Below are 24,644 nucleotides of genomic sequence, written 5' to 3'. Positions count from 1 at the left end.
GGCTTCTGTGGGGTCAAAGGGCAGCCTTCCCAGCAGGCTGCCTGGCTCTCTGGAGGCTCCTGGGGCCCCGTTCCACCCCCAGGGGCCCCGGGCGGAAGTTGCAGCACACCGGGCTCCTGGGTCACTCCCCAGGGTACCTTTTCGTCCCCCAGCAGGAACGTGAGCACAGGAGAGGTGCAAACGGGGCCCAGCGCGGACGCAGCCTCGCCTTGCACGTCCCCGGGCCTGGAGCGGCGGCACTGGGCTCTCGCGGGCTCGCCCGCTGGAAGCTACTGAATTCGCGTGTAATGAAGACCCGAGTGCAGACCGAGTTTCAAAGCCCGGAGTCTGGGCTGGAGATAGGAGGCCTTCCCCCATCAGATGGCTTTGTTTTGCTTTTCCGCTGCATATGGGCCATCGAATTTGCCAAGAAAGGTTACAGAGGCTGAGATTGTTTAGTTTGGAGATGAGAAAGCTCAAGAATGACTTAACTACTGTCTTCAAATAAGCAGAGGCTTTTATTACAAGGAGGGAACGGCCGGCTCTTTCCTTCTGACATTGCGAGAGGAGAAAGCTCGGTTGAACCCGAAGGAAGGGCCGCCCGCTGGGTCTCCCTGAGCCTGCCAGAGAGGAGGCCCTGCTTGCCCTGAAACCCCGGGAGCCTGCCCCCCCCCCCCCCCCCCCGCTGGAAGGTTAGGCCTTAATGATGTTTGAGGAAGGGGGTCCCAGTATCTGGTCCTGGCAGCCAGGACCCGGAGTCTATGGCAAAGAATTTACCACCCGCAGATATGCTTCTTTGGCATAAGGATTCTTTTGAGCTGGTTATTAAAAAAGAAAAAACAAACCAAAAACTCCAGTAGACTCAGGAGAAACTCTGAAAACCAAATAGAAGTTACCCTTTTTGTAAAAGCATTTACATCTATAAGGGAAATCTCCATTTGTAAGAGTGCCTCTCTGTACCAGGAAGAGGGGGCTGACTCAATCTCCAAAGACTCTGCTTGTGGAGAAGGAGGTATTTATCTGCATGACAATCATGCCCTTGGAGACTGTGCTTTGCCCAAAACGCCTCACAGCTGGCTCCCCCACCTCTCGACCTCTCCTTTTGTCTTTAGCTGGAAATGGGGTCTAAGGTGATTTGCTTGGGCTCCGTCGGGGAGTTAACGCAGTTTTCCGGAATATGTCCCAGGTGTCCAGGAGGTATACAGGTTATTAAACGTCTGTTTTTCTCCTGTTAATCTTTGATGACAGAGGGTCTTGTCCACAACCTAGGAGAGGGGGACAATGATTTTTCCTCTGCCTACAGAAGCATGGTGGGACCCGCAGCCTCACTGCTCGTCCGCGTCTGCTTCTGACCAAGTGCACGTTTCTGGTCCCCAGCTTTGCGTGGCAGGCCAGAGGAGGGAGGCCTCGTTCACGGCCGAGGGGCTGACCAGACAGCTCCAGGGCGGAGGCTGGGGCCGAGCCGAGCTACTCTGAATGGTAGAGGGGGAGGCATGGAAGTTTGCAGTTGTAGGGGAGGATGGGGAATTCAGGAGGAACCCCAAGCGGACGGGGAAGCTGGTGCTGACAGAAGGGTCACAGACTTCTGGTCAGTAAGAACTTCCGGTGAGCCGCTGAGAAAGGACTTCGGAGGATGGAAACGCTTTCTAGGGATTGCTAGCAATGCAATCGATGCAGCCTACTGCCCCCCCCCCGCCCTCGATTTCCTCTCCCACACAAGGTCCTAGTGAACCGTACCAGTTATTCCTTAGTCCCAAGTAGTTCAGATCCTTCACTGAGAGTGAGGTTTGGTGCGGATGGAAGGCGGAAGGGTTTTGTGGAGGGGGAGTCTCTCCCCTCGGCTGCCGAGATCGTTGTGGCCGCCTGTAGAGGGCTAGCATCAGTGGACTCGCCTGCGTGGCCACTGTGCCCCCCATAGAACAGCCCAGAATCTCAGTTTGGTCCGAGGGCAGCCCCGGCTCTCCAGCAGACAAATGAGGAGCCAAGATTCTGTCCATACTGAGGTTAGGAGCTCCCCTTAACCGGCAGAGTGCGTGGCATGTGGTAGGAAGAGAAGTATGGGGGTGAAAAGTGAGTTCCAGACCTCGATGGGGGGGAGGGGCTGTCGGTGGGGGAGGGGAGACCAGTGAAGGAGCAGGTGGAGTACTTGGGAGGCCAGGGCGAGGGGCTGTGGTTCAGTCCGTGGCACCCCCTCTACCTCATCTGCTCCCCGTTTTCCCTCTATTCCGTCTGTACCGGGAACTAGGGATCCAGCCTCCCAACCGCTTATCACTTCCAGCCGCTTCTCTCTGTTCCTCGGGGCTCAGTTAGGTCTTTGGGGCTTCACCCCAGTTACTCATCAGCATCTGCTGTTCCTAAGCAGATTCTACCCCTCCTTCAAGATACAACTCAAGCGCCCCCCCCACCCGCCCCGCCCCGGCTGCCCAGCGGCAGCCACACGCTCTGGTCAGCTCTTCTGCAGGTGGGATTGGACATTGAGGCAGACGGCTGTTTACCTTGGTCTTGCCTTCCCAGAAGGAGGTCCCTTGAGACCGGTCATGTGTGGGCTCTCTCTGGGACTCCTGCTGTGGCCGGGCTCTGAGCCCGTTATCTCAGCCCTGACTGGTTCTCAGATTCTCATCCCACATTTGCAACTGCCTGTTGAGTAACCCCCGAGAAACTGTTCTCTTTCAAATTTGCTCCCGTCCCGACGTTTCTGCTTGGAAATCTCCTGTGCCCAGGTCAAGTCCTCCCCTCCCTCTCCCTTGCTGCCCCTGGCACACCCTGGTGTCTCCCTCCGAAGTCCTCCTCTCCTGTCCCCACCGGTCCACCCCTGCCACTCCAGAGCAGCGTTCCCTCCTCCCCCGGCACTGTGAGAACGCATCACTTCTCCTACCAGAAACTCATTTCCCACAGCGCCGCTCTGGAACTCTCTTCGTGCGTGGCTCTGATGGTGTCATTGTCCTGTTTAGAAGCAACGGTGGCTCCCATCACCTGCCAACCGGAGATGCGGCGTCTGTGTTGGGCAGCTCAGGCCCCCACCGGAGCTCCTGGAGAGGAACTCCCACTGGAGCCTCCAGCAAAAGTTTGGAGCTGCCTCTAGGGGCCTCCCACAGTTATGCTTCATTTCTTCCCTCTCTTTCCCAATGGGAAGTCCCCACTGTCCCCAGAGCCCCCTGTCGGCTTCTCGCGAGCCAATCCTTCCCACCCTGTTTTCAGGGGCAAATGGCACCTGCTGCATGACATCTTCCCCGATCTTGCCATGGGGAGGGACCCTGACGCTCGACGTCCACAGCACCTCTGCTGAGCCTGTCTCTGTGCTCGAGGCTGTGGTGTCCCGCCCCATGAGGAAGGGCTCGTATTGTGGGCAGCTTCCTGCTGTAGCTCCTTCAGGGACTGCCTCCGATGGAGAGAGCCAAGGTTAGACCCCTTCCTCTAGGGGTATAAATGCAAGCCCATTTTGGCCCAATTTGGGTCAACTCCGAAGGGTTGTTCTAGCTCGAGCGAGTTCCCTTTGGGGTCAGCTGAGGCTCTTAGCCCCATATCGCTGTGCTAGTCTCTCACCACCTATTCCTGCTTCCTCCCCTCCTTCCACAGGTATTGATCCTGAGGACACCCCACAGTAAGCAAGCTGCCTGCTAACCTCTGTTATGGGTTGAATTTTGTCCCCCTCAAATGGGCTTATGTTGAAGTTCTAACCCCCAGAACCTCAGAATGTAACCCCATTTGGAGATAGGGTCTTTGTGAGCTAATCAAGTTAAAATGAGGTCATTTAGTTTGGCCCTAATCCAACATGACAGGTGTCCCTAATAAAAACAGGACATTTGGACATAGACACACATACAAGGAGAACACCGTTGAGCATGAAGACGGCCATCTACAAGCCAACGAGAGCCGTCTGGAACAGAGCCTCCCCTCACAGCCCTCGGAAAGAACCAACCCTACCAACACCTTGGCTTCAGACTTCTGCCTGCAGATCTGTAAGACAATACACTTCTGTGGTTTAAGCCATCCGGTCCGTGGCACCGTGTCCTGGCAGCCCTAGCAAATTAATACCGTCCCCTTCTCAGAGTCCACCACCCATGGAGCCCAGCCTCCAACCTGGTGTGTATCTGGGGTCAACTTGACCCTATGACCTCAAGGGCCAGCTCCTTGAAGGGCAAGGTCTGTGTCTTCTTATTAATCATTATATCTCCAGTGCACATATAGATACTCAATTCCTAACGTGCTGATTGCCTGAGAGTCCGGGGAAAGAAAGACGTAGCTGTCCAGCATGAAAACGGACTAAAGCTTCATAAATCACCATATGTTTACATCTTTGCCTTTAATTGAGTAATTAGTGCCTCTTCTGGTGGTTTTATTGGAGACAGGCCATTAATTAGACATAAGTCCTGTCCTCAGATCACTTCCACTGAGTTAGAGGAAGTAAGACCTGCACATGGGGTCCCAGCGCCCCAAGAGGGGAAGACACCAAATGGAGTGTTAGGGGGAGGAGAGGTGGCCTTTAGCTGGGGGTGGAGGGGCTGACCCTTGAAGTAGAGAATGCAGGATGGATCAAGGATGGCACTGTGCCGGGGGCTAGGATCCATCTGGGAGTAAAACAAGCCAGGGGTCCCCGGGGCAGTCAGACGAGGAGGAGCCAAGGTGAGTAATGTGATGGGAGGGCGCCAGGTCTGGTGGGAGCCTCAGCCTGGCTTTCTAGTGTAAATTATTCTAATGCATTAAATTTTCTCACCGTCTTCCCCCGAACTTGGTGATTTCTGGGGGGATTTTTCTTTGCCAGTCCATCTAATTTTGCAAGTTAATCAATCTGACCCATTGTTTTTTAGATTTCTCTGGAAGGGATTTCTCTCATTGCTGCTTCCTATCCTTTCAGTTAAGGGCAAAGGCAAATTCCCCGGCCCATTCCCCACCGCTTGCATTCGACATTTCCTGCACGGTGAGGTCAGGCTGCAGCCTCCCTTGCATGGTGCCCAGACACACGTGCTAGCTCGTTCAAGCGTGTGCAAACAAGAGTAATGAGCAAAACGTTCCAGACAGCCTGAGCCTAGGTTCTGGACCACCTCTTCCCTTTTGCCTCCTTCCTTGAGCCCCTCCATTGCTGCAGTGCCAACGCCTGCCCGGGCTCTCCTTCTGGCTAGGTGAGAGCACTTATGTTTTCAGAGGTGTGGAAGGAGCCAGGGAAGAACAAACATTTGAGTCATAATCACTGCCCCCGGCGGCAGGAGACCACGGATGCGGTTTCTTTCTGAAGGTTCCTGTCCTAGACGCATACATACCTCCTCAGCTTTTCCTGCCCTAAAGTCTTTCTGGAAAGCTTTACATGTGTGATCCTTCAGACTGTTTTATTTTTATTTATTTTTTTAAAAGATTTTATTTATTGATTTGAGAGAGAGAGTATAAGCAGGGGAGCAGCAAGGAGAGGGAGAGGGAGAAGCAGACTCCCTGCTGAGCAAGGACCCCCCCCCCCACCCCATGAGGGATCCGATCCCAGGACCCCGGAATCATGACCTGAGCCGAAGGCAGACGCTCAACTGAGCCACCCAGGCTTCCTGAGACTGTTGTAGAGGTAAGACTTTTTCCATCCTGAGTTCTCAGACACCGACCTTCCGTATTTGCAGCGTCTTGGGTGGTGTCTGCTCCTTGCCTTTGAAAAGGGTGCTCTCAGGCCCAGCTTTCCACTGGGGCCCCCACGCACACCGTCAATGCCAGGGATTGTGGCTCAATCCTGGCACTCTTCATGCAGCGCTCATCTGAAACCCCAGACGTCAGAGTAAGTCACACAGCAAGGGGCTTTTCCTCTATCCCCCTGCTTCCTTCTGTTCTCCGAGAAGGGCTACCCACTCAACATGTGTATGGTGGGCCTGCTCTGTGCAGGGTCCTAGTGGGGGTAGCAGGGAAATGAGGTCTCTGGTCCAAGGAGTGTGGGGGTTAACGCCCTTTAGAGGGGCAGGGGAAGGAAAAGAGCGAGAGAGTAAAAATTGATTGACGGCCACCACAAATCAAGTGCTCCCCTCGGTCTCTCAAACCCGGATCACCCGTCCCAGCCAAGGCGCACACCCCCTTCACCTGGTTCATGGGCGGACCCATGTGGATGTCTAGATAGTGAGACTTCAAAGATCTAGTTACGTGTCTTCTTTTTTCTAGTTTCACATACATAAAAATCCAACCAGAACGCTTTCTTGCTCTAGATTTAGGCTCTTCCGACAAGTCCTGCCCTGGGGGCTGGTTTCACCAGGGTCTTCCAGCCTGCATTCTGCTACGGAGGGGAGAGACGGTCTGAGAATCAGCTCTTCCATAAAATGCTGCCCTCTCCTGCCCCACCTTTGGCTCACTGTCTAGTAGGCTTGCTCTGCTGGCCTGTGTCCTGGTTGGAGGCACGGACAGCAGAGGCCAGACAGCAGGCTCCCCGGGCGCCCTGGCTCCTGGCTAGCAGACGCAGCCTTGGCCTACTTCCTGCTTCCCAGTTCTGTGTCTCCTGGTTGCTGGACACTGGCCATGGCATCGCTCTGCATTCTGTTATCTGGAACTCTCCATTCTTTGGCTCATCCCGTCTCCAGCCCTGTGGCACTCAGTGCGGGCTGTATTTGCCTGGCCCAGCCCCCATGACCTGGGAAGCCTGCCCAAGTGGAGGGGTTTAATACCCATAATACTCTTGGTATGGAGAATGGCGGGGGAGCAGGTTATGTTGGGAGAGGTTATATTGGCAGTGACACAGAGCAGGCATTTAGAGAGAAATTTTGAGAATTCATAGTGTATAGGTAAGTGGAAAAGAAAGCTTACAAATAAATGTACAATAGGATCACGTGTGTTTATATGTGTGTATGTATGTATGTGTCTATATGAGTATATATGTGTGTGTGCCTGTGTATATATATGTATACATACATTTCTGTACATATGGGATGAATGCATCACTCTGTAATTACACACCATTCAGGTACATAAGCAGAGAAAAAAAATGCCTGGGAAGACTCTAGAAAGATATTGAACAAAGTGTAAATGTAAATAGCAATGGTTAGATTATAGGTGACTTTAATTTTTCTTTTTATTTAGTTGTATTTTCTAATTTTTCTGAAAAATATGTATTACATAACAAAAAAATAGTAGGAGAAGAAAAACCTAATTATTTTCTATGGTAGCGCATCGAATCCAACCACTGCTCCCGTGAATGAGATTTTTATGTGTGGGTCCAAGGCCAGGGGTGGGGACAGGAGGGCAAAGCGGAGGCTGCGGTGTGCGGTTTTTGACTGCTTCCCGGGAAGGTCTCTGTGAGCTGCTCGGGCTCCTGTGTCACCTGATCTGGATTCTGGGTGATACCCTGCTGCTGAATGCCCTGGCCCTCACTTTCCTCTGGAAAGTGGGCAGAGTCAGCTGGGATCCCAGGATGGCAAATCGGGGGCTGAGAAGGATGCTGAGCTGCTCCAGCTTCCTGGGGAAGGAACGCTGGGATTGATTAGTGATGTCTGCTCCAGGCAGCACCTGGGGAAAAATGTGCCACAAACCCTCCCAGCTCACCAGACGGTTGCAGTCTTACCTTCTTGATCTTCCCTGACTCTCTTTCCTACCTTGATTATAACTGTCATTATGGTTAGCGGTTACTCAGTGGGAGCTCTGTTGTATTTACTTAATCATTGCCAATGCTGGAGACTGGCTCACGTGGGCACCAGAGATCAATGGACGTGGACGGATTACTCTGAAAGCAGTTACCAAGTGTGAACTCAATTGCTAGGTGTGCAGCTTTCCAAGGCACTCGAGGTTGCTGTTTGGGTGTGTGAATTCTGCTGTATTAGTGCACATTTCATGCACACCAGGTTGTAGTATGAACATCTGCTAGAGACAAGAAACCACCAAATGCCATCATTCTAGGTGGGTTCCAGCATGTGTAGGAGGGTGGTGTGGGCAGCCTCATCACGGAGAGAGCACTGGCTGCCAGCCCACCCTCTGTCCTTATCATACGTATTTTTGGAGGTATAATTGAGGCTTATGTGTCTCAGCTATACAACATAATGATTCAGTATACCTCTATCCTATGGTTGCACCGTCTTAGTATGACATAGTGGCTTGAACTCTGGGTTTGAATGTAGACTGGATTATTTGGGGCAAACGATTTTAATGTCACTTAAATGTCCCCAGGCCTCCGCTTTCTCATTCATGAGAAGTGCCCTCTGGCCCTGAAAGCCACAGGCCCCTGAGCTAGTTCTCAGCCCCCATGGAAACTTCTTCCCTCCTGAGACCTCCTGCACCCATTCCACAGATGGGTAAGTTGGTGGCAGCTTTCCAGATTGTGGCTATTTTAATGAGAGATCATTTGCACCTGAAAATTTGAGAGACCAAATGTGAGACCTCACATCTTTCCTTTTCTCCCACATCCTGCACTTTTGGAAGAAGATGGACATCTTCTCTCCTCCCTTCGCCCCTGCTCCTCACTCACCCCCCCAACACATCTGTCTTATCCTTCTGTTTCTCTTTTTTCAAAGATTTTATTTATTTTTTCGAGAGCACGCGTGTGCATGAGCGCACACACAAGCGGCGGCGGGCGGTGGGGAGGGAGGTGGCGGGGCACAGGGAGAAGCAGGCTGCCCGCTCAGTGGGGAGCCCCACGTGGGGCTCAATCCCAGGATCCTGGGATCATGACCTGAGCTGAAGGCAGACGCCTAACCGCCTGAGCCACCCAGGCGCCCTGTGTTGTCCTTCTTGTTCCTTTTTCACCCCACCCTCCCCAAGGCCCTCAAGCCGCCTTCTCTCACCAGCTCCCAAGGGAGGGAAGGCTCTTGTTCTACCTGTTACAACAGCAGAGCCTTCCTACTCCTGGTCTCAGTCCCCCCCATCTCCTCAGGCTCCTCCCTCAAGAGAGCTGGCTCCTCACAGTGGCCTTTCCCGCTGCTCGGGGATGGGGGCCCCACCCCGTCTGGTGAGGAAGAAACAGCTCAGCCAGAAACTCCAAAACTACTATAACTGCTTTCAAGTGTTTGAATGTGTGAAGGATGGGATCTGGGCCCTGGTCAGGGGCCAGGGAGCTTTGCATATTCACAGGAATAACCTAGGACAACAAAGGCTCCTGACTTGGCACTTGGCGGGGCTGCTTCCACACGACCAAGTGGCCTTCTTTCTTTTCTTTTAGATAGATTTTCAGTATCTTCAAGGATGCTGGAGCACGGTTCAGCAGCTGGGGACCAATGGTCCCCTCCACGCAGGGCTCCCCCTGGAGGATGGCTAAGCCCCCAGCCCCGCAGGGCAGTGCGCGTAAACAGAGGCTGGAGTGTGGGCACCGGACTTCTGTTCTCCCCAAGTCCTGATCTGGAGGGCTCCTGGGACTTTGTAATAAGCCTAGCAGTGATCCTAGGGACAGAGCAAAAATGACAAAATGACCAACTTGGCCTGGGACACAGAAGCTTCTGGAAGAGCAGAATTGCTCAATGTATGGCATATTAGGAGGCCATGGTGAGGCAGGGTCAAGAGCTACCTGCTGCGTGGGACCATCCTGAGACATGGGGACTGGGAGCTGAGTGTTCAAGGGCCAGGTTTGTAAGTAGCATGGGTGGGTGGGAGACTGTAAGCTCTCCTGGTCTCCTGGTGGCCGGCCCCTTATAAAGGCATCTGGGGAAGCAGCCCGGAGCTCTCTCCCCACTCTGTTGGGTGTGGAGCTGTGCTGCTGATAAGGTGAGGGAGCTGCTCCCTCCATCCTATCCCTGGAGCCTGATTCTGTCCATGGGCCCACTGCCAGCCTTGCTCACCCCTCTGCCTTCGGTCAGCAGACTCCGTCCCTATTGTCGGGGATTGCCAAGGCCCAGGTCTGAGCCCAGCCCGCCTGCGTGTCCTCTGAGACAGGGAAGAGTAGCCGCAGCTCTCCCACAAGGTGAGGATTCAAGGAACAAATGGGTATGAACTACTCAGCCCAGCTGAGAGCGGGACAGTGGTTGTTAATATCAGTATTAACGGCCGTGGCCTGGGGCCAATCACTTAACCTTGGTGAGCTTCCATTTCCTCATTTGCAAAATAGGGAAATAAAAATAGCTGCTCCCCAGGATTGCTGTGAGGTTTAGGAGGGAAATCCTTGTATGCTGTAGAGGGTCCGACCCGCAGTGGCCGCTAATTCAGATCTTCTTCAGGTAGATGTTTGCTGATCATTTCCCGAAGGATTACGCGTTGGCGTCCTCATCTCTGCAGGGTGTTTTTTTTTTTCATTTTATTTTTGAGTAATTTCTCCACCCAACGTAGGGCTCGAACTTACAACCCCGAGATCAAGAGTGGCATGCTCTACCGACTGAGCCAGCCAGGCGCCCCTGATCTCTGCAGATTTTTTAAAGTGTCCAGAACACTGTGTCTGAGCATGGGGTCCCCACCTCATTCCCAGCTCCCTGAGCTGCTCTCCTTCTCACGCGCTGCCTCGTCCGCTGGGGCCAGTGGAGAACTCAGACACAGTGCTCGGGAGAACTTACAAGCAGGACACCTCTCATCTGTGCATCTTTGTGTGAATAGGAAAAGGGGCTGCTTTTCTGGGACAGACAGAGGGCATGGGTGTGGGAGCGAGCTGTGTGCACGTGAGCTGCATCCCGGCTGCAAACCCGTCTCCGGGCCGGACCGGCGTGTACCTGGCCATGAGAGGAGCCGCCTGGGTGTGAGGTGGTCGGGAGAGTAGGGACTGCGGACCCTGAAGGGCTGAGTCCTGGAGTCTTGGAGCCACTGTGACCCGCTCTGGCTGGCACTGCCATATGCAGGCCCATCGAGTCCAAGACTTTGGATTGTTCAAGAGAAGCCAGAAATCGAGGTATCTCTACAAAGTTTTTCTGGTTTTAAATAATCACGGTGCAGGTCAGAAAAGCACATCAGTGGTGGAATGCTGTGGGGGGCCACAGTCGGCCCCCGGCTCCATGCAAACCTGCATACGGCAGCCCTGCCACTGGCGTGGGGAAGTGCTTCCCCCGTCCTCCTTCCCCCACTTCTCCTTGCCTGCTGCTGCCAGTCCCAGCCCTCTGGCCCGACACCTGACACCTCCCCACCCCAGTCTCTCTGTTCATGGGCTTTCCTTCCACAGCCATGCCCACCCATTAAAAAAAAGGCTGCCCCACTAAACCTTTTGCCCACATTTCCTTCCACCTCTGAGATGTCCTTAACCCCAACCCAGCACTCAAGGGCTCTTTCCTGACCACAGGCTTCCTGAAGCCAGGACACCTGCCTGGCATGGCATCTGGTACCAAAGAGAGTCCTCGATAAACAAATCCACACTCCTCCACCTGCTGTCTGCGACCCAACCCCCCACCTCGAATCCCAGGACTCCCATACACCAGCTCACTGCCCCTCGATGAACAAAGGCTACTGTCCTGCTTCCGTGCCTTGGCTTTTGCTGTGCCCACTGCCTCTGGTTCCCTTCTCCCCTTGTCCATCAGCCTTTCAAAACTTAGCATGAGTCTCAGTTCTTCCACTGTGTCTACTGGAGAGATGGAGCTGCTCTTTCCCCGAATCCCTGCGGTCGGTCTCTGTCCGCAGGAGGGTGTGAGACCAGTCCTCTCCTGCCCGGGCAGTTCTTACCTTGCCAAGTCTGCAGCCTTTTCCCCCCTGGAGGTTGCTGGGCATCAAAGACACGTTCGCTATGGAAAGGACTTGGTAATACTATTTGTCCTGCCCACAGTTGGTGGTCACCAAGGGCTTGCGGAGAAACTAAAACACTCAGGACTTGCTTATCAATCAGAGTTTTCCACCATTTTTCCTTTCAACTCTCCAGAGAGCCCGAAGCAGCACCTGGGTATCCCTAATTCAGAGAACACCAGCTCCATACCCCACACCCTATGGTACTTTGTTTCCACCGATCTGTCCTGGGTGTCCAGGACGAACCACAGAATACCCTTGTGCATGAGCATAGCCTTGTGTTTTGCTGTTGTTTTGTGTGTGCAAGGTCCTGGTCAAGCAAAAGCCCTTCCGGAAGCAACTGGGCCCGTGTGCCAGGACTGTGCTGGGCACAACCACCTGGCTTACACACCTGTCAGACCAGTGCTGGGAGCCCACTGGCCTGGGGACACTTGGGAGAGCCAAAGCCAACTTCCTGAAGGAGGCCAGTGAGCACGTGGCGCCCCCAGTGCATTTCTCTGCCCAGGGCTATGGATTGGGACCCCAGAAAGAATCTTTTCTAGTATTGCCCTTCACTTCTTCACTCAGTTTTTCTCCTTTCCATGATCAACTGAAGAGTGATAAAAATGGCTCTCAGTTCCCAAAGGTTCTGATCAGATAGGACTGTTGCCCAGTGGCTGTTCTGCAGAAAATTCATATCTCAAGATTTATAAGATGTTACTTAAATAATGGGGTTCTGTGACCAAATAAGTTTGGAAAATACTACACAAAAGTTCACCATGTTTCTTTGGGGCAGGACTTCTCAGTGCCTTTAATGTGTATGGTTGTCCAAGAGAGTGACATTCCTACAGCACTCCTATGCCTTTTGAGGTGTGAAATGCGTTTCTTCAAGGAAAATCTTGAGGGAGTGCATGGTGAAGAATGTACTCTGGGAGATGTGGTTCTGCAGGACACGCGGCCAGCACCCAAACCTGGGCCTGCTCGCAATGTTGGTTCCTCATGCAACTTGCCCTCCTCCCCCTCTAGCCACGCTGGCTTCACTTTAATTGTATTCCCATGTGTCCCATCTGGCTCGATACGACTCTGGCCACTGACTTCCGCAATTCTAAGGCCTAACAGAGGCCTGTGTGTCCTGAGATTACCTCTCATCGCTGGCAGCCATCTCAATGAATTCCGGAATGAAAGTACAAAAGCTAGTGGCCAGACTGGCACGGCTGACCACATGTGGGCAGGGACCGGGCGACGTTCTTCTTTATGCCTCCTATGCTCCTGGCATGGCCAGCGGACCTGGGGGTTCTAGGAATCCAGTCACTCTGGGTTCACACCAACAGACATTTAAAGCAGAACAAAGCATGATTTTCACAATGGCTCCTGGGAGTCTGACATGGGTGGACCGTAAGGTGCCACCCCATGATTTTAACTGCTATTTTCTTTGATTCTAAGATGTCATCAATTGTAAGACACACCATTGTTTTAAGAACTGCTATTTTTTTGTGTGTGTGGGAGGGAGAAAGAAAAAAGAAACACCACATGTAGAATACCAACCAATTGTAAGACATATCCTGATTCTAGAATAATTAAAGTCTGAACAATTGTGTGCCTTGGGATTGAGGAAATCAACTATTTCTACGGGTCAGGGTTGGCTTCCTTCTTCACCACTCATGAGGAAGCTGGGATGCGGGCTCTAAGGGAGAAGACTGGGAACTGGGGTGCTGGGTGGGTGTCTCAGCTCAATAGTCACAGAACCCCCACGTTGCTGGGCTCCGTGCTAAGTGAGAGGAGAGTGGGCACAAAAACATGCCCCGTCTTTACCGGTTAGCGTGCAATCATGGAATCCTGCCAGGAGGCGCTGCATCTCCTACAACATCCCAGCAGGAAAGGCGGCCTTGAGTGCCTGTGGTTTGTAACTCTCAGCAACAGAGTGGGACTGTCCAAATATACATGAAGCCAGTTCCGTAAACTGTGAAGCTTAGCATCCCACTTTTTCTTGCAATGACTAAAATCACCACTAATCTGGGATGCCTGGGTGGCTCAGTTGGTTTAAGCATCTGCCTCTGCCCTGCGTCGGGCTCCCTGCTTGGCGGGAAGCTTGCTTCTCCCTCCCCCACTCCCCCTACTTGTGTTCCCTCTCTCGCTGCCTCTCTCTCTGTCAAACAAATAAATAAAATCTTAAAAAAAAAAAAAGGGGGGTGTCTGGGTGGCTCAGTTGTTAAACATCTGCCTTTGGCTCAGATCATGATCCCAGGGTCCTGGGATCGAGTCTCACACTGGGCTCCTTGCTCAGCGGGGAGTCTGCTTTTCCCTCTGCCTGCTGCTCCCCCTGCTTGTGCTCTCTCTCTCTGACAAATAAATAGATAAAATCTTTAAAATAAAAATAAATAAATAAAATAAAGTCACCACTAATCATAAAGATAACATCGAAGTGGAAATTTGCTAGGAGTACCTTGACCGCCTGGTGGTTCCACATCACAGGGTGACCTGCCCCTGCCTCATCTAGGGAATCGCTCCCCTGCCTCTTCGCCCCACTTCCCACACACTTGGGCGCACTATAGACCAGAGGAGGGTGTCTGGAACCTCCCAGTGGCCCAGGCAAGAAGGATTGCAGTGGAGGAGTGTTCAAGGGCAGGAGAAGGCCTGGGTGGAGGCACCAGTTGCCTGGGTGAAACCCCGGAGGGTGGGAGTCTTCGTGGAGGTGGTGATGTGTGAGGAGGTTCTTAGAAAACAGGTGCCCTGGCAGGGCTGGAGATTTTAGACAGAGGAACGGGGCCGGAGGTGAGTTGGACAGAGAGCAGAGAGAAGCTGGCCGCTGGAGGATGCAGGCTGGGGATGGGGGAGCTGGGAGATGGGGGCACGGGGTCGGAGCTGGGCTGGGCTGGGCTGTGAAGAGAGCTGGACTTCGGCTTTTGTCCTGTTGGTCTACATCACCTTCTTGCTGGGTGATTTTTACACCTTATTGTCATAAGTCAGCCAAGGCCCCTTTAAATGCTGCAGCGGGCAAGTGTCCCCGTAGTGCCCCAGATACCCTGCGTTGTTTCATGGATCATGCCCCCCACCCCAGGGCAGAGTGCCCACATAGACCTCGTCACCACACACCCCCTCCATCTCAGGAACCTGGCTGACCCTTCTGCTAGAATGTTCTTTCCCCGGGTAGATGCATAGCTCTCTGCTCATCTCAGCCAGGTGTGAGCCAGCTTCCTTCCTGACCCTCTTCACACAGACTCTGACCTCTCGTTCTGTCTCCTGGGCCTCGCGGTTATCCTGTAGATTGTGGCTCTCGCGTGCGTGTGTTCTGCCTGCCTGCTGGCATGCGAGCTCTGTCTTGGCTTCGTGCTCAGAGCATAGCCTGACACTTAGCAGATGCTCGGTGTTTATCGTTATTGAATCGTACTGCTTTCCAAGTCCTTCTACATGTATTATTTTGTCAGATTCTCAATATTTTTCTGATTTATGGATAGGAAAACTATCTAAAAGAGGCTAAGGGAATGATCCAGGATAGTGTTTGTGCTAGGAAGAGGAAGGGGGTGCAGAACTCCACACTTGCCCCCACCCCATGGCATGAACCTTTAGGATGACAGGCCCTCGCTGCTCACTGGACATTGGCCTGCACCTGCCGCCTCCTGCGGGAGCCCCGCGTCTTGGGCCCTGCTCGCCTCCTGCGGGAGCTGGACACACTGTCTGCCCCCCAGCTGGGACTGAGGCTGATGCACTGGTATTCCATCACTTGGGAGACAGGACCCGGATGTGAAGTGTGAGGGGCAGGATTTGGGGTCGGATGGAGGGTGGAAAACTGAAGAGACTCTATGGCAGGGGCTAACTTGAGATCTACCCAGAATTAGCAACTTCCTGAAAGTTTTCTCCAGCCAGGAAGAAGTGGCCAAGTGACCCATCCCTGAGAAGGGTTCCAGGAGGCAAGAAGAAAGCAGGAAAATGTAAGGAGATAACCAGGATGGAGACTGGCTGCTCTGATTTGGACTACTCTCCCCTCTTAGACCTCGGGACAGATGACCAACAGACCCTGAGCCCTGATGCGGCCCGCTGTGGCCCAGCACCCACCTGCACCTGAGCATGAACCCTGGGACCATCGCTCCTCGGGACAACTCCTCTCTAGACCGTGGTTCATGGCCACTAGGACTCCCGAGAGCCCCCTGTAGAGGCTGGGCTAAATGTGTGCTCACACCACCTCCAGCAGCCACTGAGCCCCGTGTCAGGGCTGACTCAGGCTGAGCCATGATCCTAGGGGGTAGTCCCCGCCACAGCGCTGGGAGTACCTACTAGTACCCCCGCCTGGGGCATCATTCACCTGCCTGTACGACTCACGCTCCAGTGTGACTCTGAGGGCATCACAGATGTAATCTCTCAGGTAAGAATCTGTGGAAACTGAGGCTCCTGAAGGCCAAGTAACTCCCCCCAAATCACTGATAGCACTGGAGGGGGGGGGCCTGACAAGTTGACCCCTCTGGTCTTCTTGCAATCATCACACTAGACTTCCCATGCAGCCCAGACCCAATTTATCTCAATATCCAGCGTTCTCCAAGCCAGACAAGCTTGGGGCCTGGTAGATGCCGGGCGCTCAGACTGTTTTTCATGAGGCCCTTCCACTGTCTGTGTTTAAGCCCCTGGGTTCAGACAGAGGCCCCTGGGAGAGCTGTCCACCCCAGAAGAGCTCTGGAGAGGTCTAACCAAATGAGGTACCAACCAAATGAGGTACCAAAAGGTCCTTGAAAGTAATTCCTCTCTTCATAGGAGCATTTGAAAACCACACAGTGGGGGCGCCTGGGTGGCACAGCAGTTTAGCGTCTGCCTTCGGCTCAGGGCGTGATCCCGGCGTTATGGGATCGAGCCCCACATCGGGCTCCTCCGCTATGAGCCTGCTTCTTCCACTCCCACTCCCCCTGCTTGTGTTCCCTCTCTCGCTGGCTGTCTCTATCTCTGTCAAATAAATAAATAAAATCTTAAGAAAAAAAAAAAGAAAAAGAAAACCACACAGTGAAGTGGGACCATGAAAATAAACACCAGCACTGCTGCCAGGACTCCGAGGGAAGCAGAAACATACAATATTGTGTCTTTTTCTTTCTCCCCATTTCCCCCCAGAGATATTAGGTTATAGAAAGACTGTGGTAATAAATAAATAAATAAATAATACAAAGACTGTGGCTTCCACCTTGGGTGGAATCCCTGGGAATCACACAGCCTGGGGGAAGCCAGTCTCAAGGTCACCAGGCAGTCTGGAGACGCCCCGGTGCGGAGGGATGGAGGCCTAGGAACAAGCCCATGAGTGAGCCTGGAAGAGGCCCTCCCACCTCCTGGCAAACCTGCAGATGAGACCACAGCCCCAGCAGATGGCCTGACTGCAGCCACACGAGAGCTCTTGAGTTTCAGACACCCGGCTACGCTGTGTCCACACTCCTGACCCACAGAAAGTGGGACACAATAAATGTTTGCTGTTTTAAGCTGCCAGGTTTTAGGGTAATTTGTTATATAGTGCAAGATAACCAGTGCAGCTTCTTAGCCTGGCAAGATGTAGAAAGGGGTGAGGAATGAAGAAAGGGCGATTCAGGTACAAATGAGAAAGGTGCCGATGTCATGGGTGAGCATCTAACACCTGAGGGATCCAGAAAAGGATTTCCAGAGCAGCTCAGGGTTCGCACAGAGAGGTGGAAGGCGGTACGGAGCCACATGGCTGCACCAAGCACGTGGAGTCCTCCCAAAGTGCAGCCATCTGCTCCCCCAGGCTTTGTAGTGGGGCTTCCCTAAGCAACGTTTTCCACCCTGTGGCAATGTGGCTTCGCTGAGGAAACTTCTAAATCCGACTGCTGCCCCACCCAGTTAGATCAGAACTTCAACCAGTGATGTTTGGGCATTTGTAGTTTTTTTTAAAGTTTTATTGATTTAACTAAGCTCTCCACCCCACATGGGGCTTGAACTCACAACCCCGCGATCAAGAGCCTCATGCTAGTCCGACTGCACCAGCCAGTGTGGATTTGGTTTGGTTTTTTTTCCTTTCTAAATGCTGTTTTATTTTTATTTATTTTTTTTAAAGATTTTATTTACTTATTTGAGAGAAAGAATGAGAGCACAAGAGGGGGCAGGGTCCGAGGGAGAAGCAAGCTCCCCCCCCTTAGTGGGGAGCCCAACGCGGGACTTGATTCTGGGACTCTAGGATCATGACCTGAGCCAAAGGCAGATGCGTAACCAACTGAGCCACCCAGGTGCCCTCTAAATGCTGTTTTAATTTTCTTATTTCTTTCTTCTACAAAATGCACACAGCTCACCGAAAGGTAGGTGTGTGTGCATGTGTGTGTGCACGCGTGCGTGTTGGGCACGCACGCGCGGGCACGTGTATTCCCATGCCCACCACTACCACTCCTTGCTAGGAAACCACTATTCTGATCTCTACCACCATAGATCAGTTTTGCCTGTTTTTAAACTTCATATAAAGTGAATTTCACCGTTGGTGGATCTGCTTGCTCACGGAGTGATTGGCGGTGAGTTAGTGACTGTCAGTGCCTCTGTTTCCTTGTCTGTAAGAACAGGACGATCGGAGGGCACACCTGCCTCATGGGGTCACTGGGAGTCGTGCCTGCCACGCAGTGAGCGCTTGGTAGATGAGCCGTCAGTGTTCACAAGCTTTAAGTCGTCTCCTCGTTTACGTGACAAGGACTCCTGCCTCCGATGCTGGTGTCTGCCCGCAGTGGCCTCAGGGTGCAGCAGTTTGGTCGTCTGCCGGTTTCCTGGCGACAGGACTGTGACGGGGTGCAGTGGGGAGGGGAACGAGGGCGGCAGGGATTGCTGACATCGACGGAGCCCTGCTATCAACTGACAGCCAAGGCAGCACCCCCCCTCGGTCCACACCCTGCCCGGGCAGGGCGTGCGTGGGCCACACGTGTGGCTGCGGGGTCCCAGGAGCCCCGAGACGCAGGCATTATTGTTGCCATTTTACAGACAAGGAAGCAGAGGCTCCGAGAGGCTAAGGAGCAATCTCAGAGTTCTTAAGTACCAAGGGGGTGAAACCATGATTCAAATCAGTTCTTTCTGGCTCTAAAAGGAAGAGGTTTCCTCCTCATTATTATTTTAAAGTAAGCTTACAGTTGTAATTTTGTGCATTTTTCCCACACCTTTCTGCAGTTTTTCAGTCGTATTGACCAAAACCAGAGAAATGACAGGAGAGATTACAGCCTCTGTCATTGCCCTGGTGAGTATCAGACAAGGGACTGGGCAGTGTCCCTGCCTTCACAGCCACCATCAGGACAGGAGGCTAGGGCTGCAGGTGAGCAGCTTTTCACATTTAAGATGTTGAAGAACAGGGTTGCCTGGCCGGCTCAGTTGGAAGAGTGTGCAATGCTTGATTTCAGGGGTCGTGAGTTTGAGCCCCACATTAGGTGTAGAAATTACTTAAAAATAAATTGGATTATATTTTTTTTTAAAAAAGATTTTATTTATTTATTTGACAGAGAAAAGCAGAGAGCGTGCACAAGCAGGGGGAGCAGCAGGCAGAGGGAGAAGCAGGCTCCCCGAGGAGGAAGCCCCATGCGGGGCTCAATCCCAAGACCCTGGGATCATGACCTGAGCAGAAGGCAGACACTTAACCGACTGGGCCACGCAGGTGTCCCTTAAAAAAAAAAAAAAAAAAAAAAAAAAGTTGAAGAGCAATGCATTGAATAAGCCTCCAACAAGAACTCAGCGCGCCCAGGTTTTGTGAAAAGCCAGAGGCTCTGAAGAACACTATGAATGAATGCACGGGTGAATGAATAAGTGAATGAAAGAATAAATAAATAAATGTGTGTATGTACTTTCTTTTATTAAAAGATTTTATTTGTTTATTTATTTATTTAGAGTGTGCTCAAGTAGTTTTCCCAAACTGAGTCGGGAGCCTGAGACGGGGCTCGACCTCGTGACCCTGAGATCATGACCTGAGCAGAAGTCAAGTGTGGGACGCTCAAGCAACTGAGCCATCCAGGCACCCCTGGATGTACTTTAAAAAAAAAAAAAAATCAGAGAGCCTATGGCCATACTAGAATACAAAGAAAATCGTAAGTTCTCCAACGAGCTAGCGGATTGTAGATTCTCTGACCCCGACAGAATGAAGCTCGGGTTCCCTGCAGAAAAGACGGCCAAATTCATATGCAAAATCAAAATGCGACCTAGTTCCTGGCGACATGGAAAATACTTGCAAAGCTGTCAGGTCTACCTGTGAGAGTTAAACTAAAAGAATCTAGGAGTTGGTGAGTCTGGGCTGCCCGTGCCTTGACGAACATGGGCCGCATTTAGAGAGGGGGGATAATACCAAAAAATGGTCTTTGTCCTTCGTTCCTGGCACAGAGTTCCTAAAGCCCTTAGGATTGACTGTCTTTTGCATGCTTCTGAGGTGAGCCCCACGGAGGCCCGAGATTGCTTCAGGGTGGGGGCCGGACAGCCAGAAAAACCAACTGTGGCATTTAGAAGGTTAGAATTTTCAGTCCCACCTGTGACCTCCTGGGAGGGGACAGGGGCGGAGATTGAGTTCAGGCCACAATGGCCAATGGTTTAATGAATCATCCCTATGTAATGTAGCTTCTGTACAAATCCGTCAGCGGTGGGGTTGGGGACTTTCTCTGGGGGTGAACACACGAAGGTGCTGGGAGGCTGTCGCTCCCAGAGAGAATATGGGAGCCCTGAGCCCCTGGTCCCATGCCTTGCCCTACACATCTCTTCCATTTGTCTTTTCCTGAGTTGTATCCTTTGTAATAAACTGGTAATTGTAAGTAGAGCACTTTCCTTGGTTCTGTGAGTTGTTCTAGCAAATCACTGGACCTGAGGAGGGGCTATGGGAGCCCCTGAATTTGCAGTCAGCCAGGCAGAAGTGTGGATAGCCTGGGGACCTCATTTGCAGAAGGCATCTAAAGTGGGGGCAGCCTTGGGGGACCGAGCCCTTCACCGGCGGGGTCTGCTTTGACTCCTGGTGGTTCGTGTCAGAATTGAATTGAATTGCAGGACACCCAGTTGGTGTTGGAGAGCTGCAGAATTGGTGTTGGAGCCATGTATTTGATGTCAGAGAAAACCACACAGGGACACTCAGGCTTCCCAAGCAGTGCGTGTGTGTGTGTGGGGGGGGTGTGACTGCTGGAGAGAGGGGGGCAGTTGTCTGGTCCTTGTTCCTATAAAACAGCCATCAGAGCCAAGAAAGCCCCGCACAGCCTCCCTGCGGATTTCTGTATTTGATCATTTTCCAACTATGCACTTTCCAGACATAAAAATGGGCATTTCTACAACAGAGTTTCTGCTTTCATGCAGATGTGGATTCTAGGAGAATATTTAATATTTAACCTTGGTGTTCTTATCTTAAATCCTACTATTGTGCAGAGCCATGGAAAGAACGGCTGGGGACTAAAATTTGGCTGTTTGCACTGTCTGCATTTACTGTGCTGTGTGATTTGAATTACACAACGTTACCTCTCTGAGCTTATTTCCTTGTCTGTAAAAATGGCGACCATAATAATGAGGCAAGAGGCCATTCCAGAAGATAACGTTGCAGGGGCCCCATCCGAGTGCCTGGTCGGGGAAGGCAGGCAGGCAGTCCAGAGCAGGCACAGTTGTAACCATGGTCTTTTGATTAAAATGGGCTTGAAATCTTGTCTGTAAAATAAACTCCAACTACAGATGGAACGAAATGACACATGAAGATAATGATGTGCTAATCTTGAAAGTGTCAGCTTCCCCAGGGATGGGCAGCGTAGGAGGCCGGGACTAAGCAGAAGGGAGCGTGCCAGCGGGCGGAGACGGGCTGCCTCTGTTCGCTCCCGTTCAGCCCCCGACGCGGGGACAGCCTTCCAGCCAGATCTCTGCCCCTGCACACCGGAAGGCCATCAGATGTCTTCCCTAACCAGGACCTGAGCGTGTGGGTCTTTGGTCTGTGTGTGTCTTCAGTGCTTTGCACACCTCCGCTTTGGTCCAGCATCCCTCTGGCCCTCCACCACACTGCGGAAGTCTCCTTAGCCGGCTTTCCCTCACTTCTTGAGTTCGCTCCATTCGTGGGGAAGCACCTAGAGAGGCTCCTTCATTAACAGCCAGCTACTTTGTTTCCAGACTCAAAGCAATTTGATTGACATCATCTGGTTTACCCTCCAAATATTCCCGTGACTTCTGCCAACTCACACCTCTGGGTTCCTAGTGTTGGAGAAGTTCCCCAGAACAGGCGCCAATGGCGCAAAGGCAGAACGTGGGGCCTCATGGTGTGGACATGGGCTGGGCTGTCCCTCTTGGCTTTGTTTGATGCCCACCTTTTATTATTATTATTAATATTATTTTATCTATTTGATAGAGAGAGAGGCTTGAGGGGGGGGAGGCAAGGCAGAGGGAGAAGGAGACTCCCCACCGAGGAGGGAGCCCAAAGCAGGGCTCGATCCCAGGACCCCGGGATCATGACCTGAGCTGAAGGCAGACGCTTAGCTGACTGAGCCACCCAGGCGCCCCATGATGCCTTTTAATCAATAATGACAAGGCCACGATGGGGAGATGACTAGGGCCAAGTGTCTGAGCTCCTCCGAAGGTCCCTATTCCTTGTGCTGTCCCTCCTTCCCTCATTCCCCGGGTTGCTGGGCATGCAGTGGGACACAGGCTTTATCCAGGAGACTTCTTGCTCACAACACAGAATTCACAGTGTCTGTGCGCCTCTTAATAAAAAGCGTGGGCAAGTTGCGGCTTGTTACCTGTAAACTCGCCTTGGGTCAGCAGCTGTTTTCCCTGGCTGTCCCAGCTCTGATGGAGGCTAGGCCATCCCAGCCGAGGGTGAGGATCCCTGGGGAGCACCAGGAGGGGAGAGACAGCTGCCTCTGGCTGGCTTCATAGCACAACCGGGAGACAACTACAGAAAGCTACGTACTTCAAGAAAGTGCATCCGAATACGCTCCCGCGTCTCCTCCTCCGTACGCACAGGCTGGAGATGAGCACAAACCGCCCAGATTTTGTCCCTTCCATGCCATGCACCTGCACAAAACCCTGTGAGTGCCATCGGCCAGAGACTTCAGGTCCTGAGAACAGTCCCAGGGACCTGTCGCCCCCCTGGAAAACCTGGCTTACTTCCTGCTACCACCCCAGGCCTCTTCTCGTTTCTCAAATCCATTAAAGAAACATGTTGAAAATATTTGTACTGTCCAATACTTTTCTTAAAAAGCACTCCCCCCGCCCCAAACAAAGTACACACAACTCAGAGCAAGAGAGGGCGGAACTCATTACCTGATAACCCTCATTTCCCCTCACACCTCCTTTCTCTCCACCCCTCTGCTGTCAGTATCTCTGTGTTCCAGAGCCACACAGAACGCCAGATGAGGCCAAAGACAAGGTTGCTGGGAATGACCGGAAACGAGGCAAATGAAATGCTGACCAACTCTTGGCGGAAGACACCGCGATACCCCTTAGAGTTTCATCAGGCTGGGGTCATAAGGGTCAACCTGCACGCGTGACTCAAATCTTTCTCTGTCAATAGAACATGAACTCACTTGAACGGATGGGGCCGACCCTGCTCTGGAGAAAATACTGTCACAGTGCATAGTAATAAGTCCGCACAACCCCCAAGGCCTCATACATGGGGCCCCGCGCGGACTGTGTCTAGCTGGACGGGGCTCCTCCTTTGTACTCCTATCGATGTGGGGTCACTGGGCTCTGGGGTCCCACAGTCCCAGACTCAACGTACCACAGGGCGTCCACGGCATCGGGCAGCCCCGTGGTTTGCTTGCCCTGGCCATCCTGGGGCTCTGCGTGCGGCTGCTCTGCGAGGGTCTCCCCAGCAGGTGGGAACACAGGGTCACAGCCTGGTACTGGGGGCGCTTACACCTCCAGCGTCTCCGTTCCGACACCTGCCTTTCCTGGAGAGCCTCGCCGGAGCGCAGCACTCTCTGTGCACTCCTTGGGGGGAATATTTTAAGCACAGGAACGAACAAGTACGCAGAAGAATATAACAAGGATCTGCACACTCCGTGGTTTCATTAAAGTCTGAGTGTCTTGCTGCATTCGTTTCAGGCCTTAAAGAAATGGTACCTAAGACAATCCGGACACAGCCGAAGGCTTCCTTGCTCTCCCTCCCCATCCCTACCTCCCAGAGACACCGCAGTCTCGAATTTAGCGTGTTTTAGTCTCAAGCAAGTTTTAGATTTTCCTGTGGTGCTCGTCCATGAGTAATACAGCATTGTTCTGTATGTTTTAAAAATTTGTGGGACTCTCTCCTACACTATTTATCCTTCTGAAACTAAGTTTCGTCATTCACCATTGTTTTTAGATTTAACCAGACACATGCTGTTCTAATTTATTTTAGCCATTGTATAATATTCTGTTGTATTAAAGTATCACAATGAATTTATCTGTTTCCTTTTTTTCTTTTTAACATTTTTAAAAATTTATTTGAGAGAGAGAGCAGGCAAGAGAGAGGGGGCAGGGGGCAGAGAGAGAGGGAGAAGCAGACTCCCTGCCGAGCAGGGAGCCCAACGAGGGGCTCGCTCCCAGGACCCTGGGATCGTGACCTGAGCCAAAGGCAGACACTTAACCAACTGAGCCACCCAGGTGTCCCGAACAATGTTTTTAAAAACGTAATGTCAGCCTATTTATTATACTAAGTAGTTTATGAATTTTTGAATTAAGGTTTGTCATTTTGTCAGTTTGAGAAAATAATTTCTTCCCCTGAGCTCATATAGTCTTCTGTATTTTCTTCTAAATTCTTTATAGTAGTTGCTCTTTCCACTTGGGCATTTAGTAAACATAAGAGTGATTTTTGCGTGTGTCGTGATGTAAGTAATAACTGATTCTCATATGGATAACCTATTATTCCCAAGTTATTCGATGAACCTACCCTCTCCTTTCTTTTAACTAATCTACAATAACCCTCCTGTCGTATATCAAATTTCCATATGCGTAGGTCAGTTTCTGAGTTTTCTGTTTTTTTAATGATCTCTTTGCTATCTCTGCACTGATATTTTACTCTCTTAATTATTATAATTTTATAATTCATCTTGATGGTTATCAGCTTGTTGAATTTTACAAAACAAAAATACCTTTTGAGATTTGGGATGAAGTTGTATTGAGTTTACAGAGTAATTAGGGGGTGACTGTCATCTTTGTTAAATAGACCTAGTCTTCCATTCAAGAACCCG

The 24,644-nt window shown here is 51.9% G+C and overlaps 1 long non-coding RNA gene across 17 annotated transcripts in view; it reads right to left on the bottom strand.

Moving 5' to 3' along the window:
- LOC113242353 (uncharacterized) overlaps positions 1-24,644 on the bottom strand; it is a 277,321-nt gene that overhangs the window by 55,488 nt on the left and 197,189 nt on the right. Inside the window, exon 5 of one of the 17 annotated variants that reach the window (XR_008958200.1) lies at positions 5,428-5,711. The exons of 15 other annotated variants lie outside the window; for them this stretch is intronic. This is a non-coding gene — a long non-coding RNA (uncharacterized LOC113242353). Of the gene's footprint in view, positions 1-5,427; positions 5,712-13,852; positions 13,866-24,644 lie in introns of those variants that run through there. One more of the 17 variants, XR_008958201.1, reaches the window with a different exon arrangement.

This window comes from Ursus arctos, unplaced genomic scaffold, assembly GCF_023065955.2.
Source record: "Ursus arctos isolate Adak ecotype North America unplaced genomic scaffold, UrsArc2.0 scaffold_8, whole genome shotgun sequence".
NCBI lineage: Eukaryota > Metazoa > Chordata > Mammalia > Carnivora > Ursidae > Ursus > Ursus arctos.
This window is presented reverse-complemented; position numbering and strand designations above follow the sequence as displayed.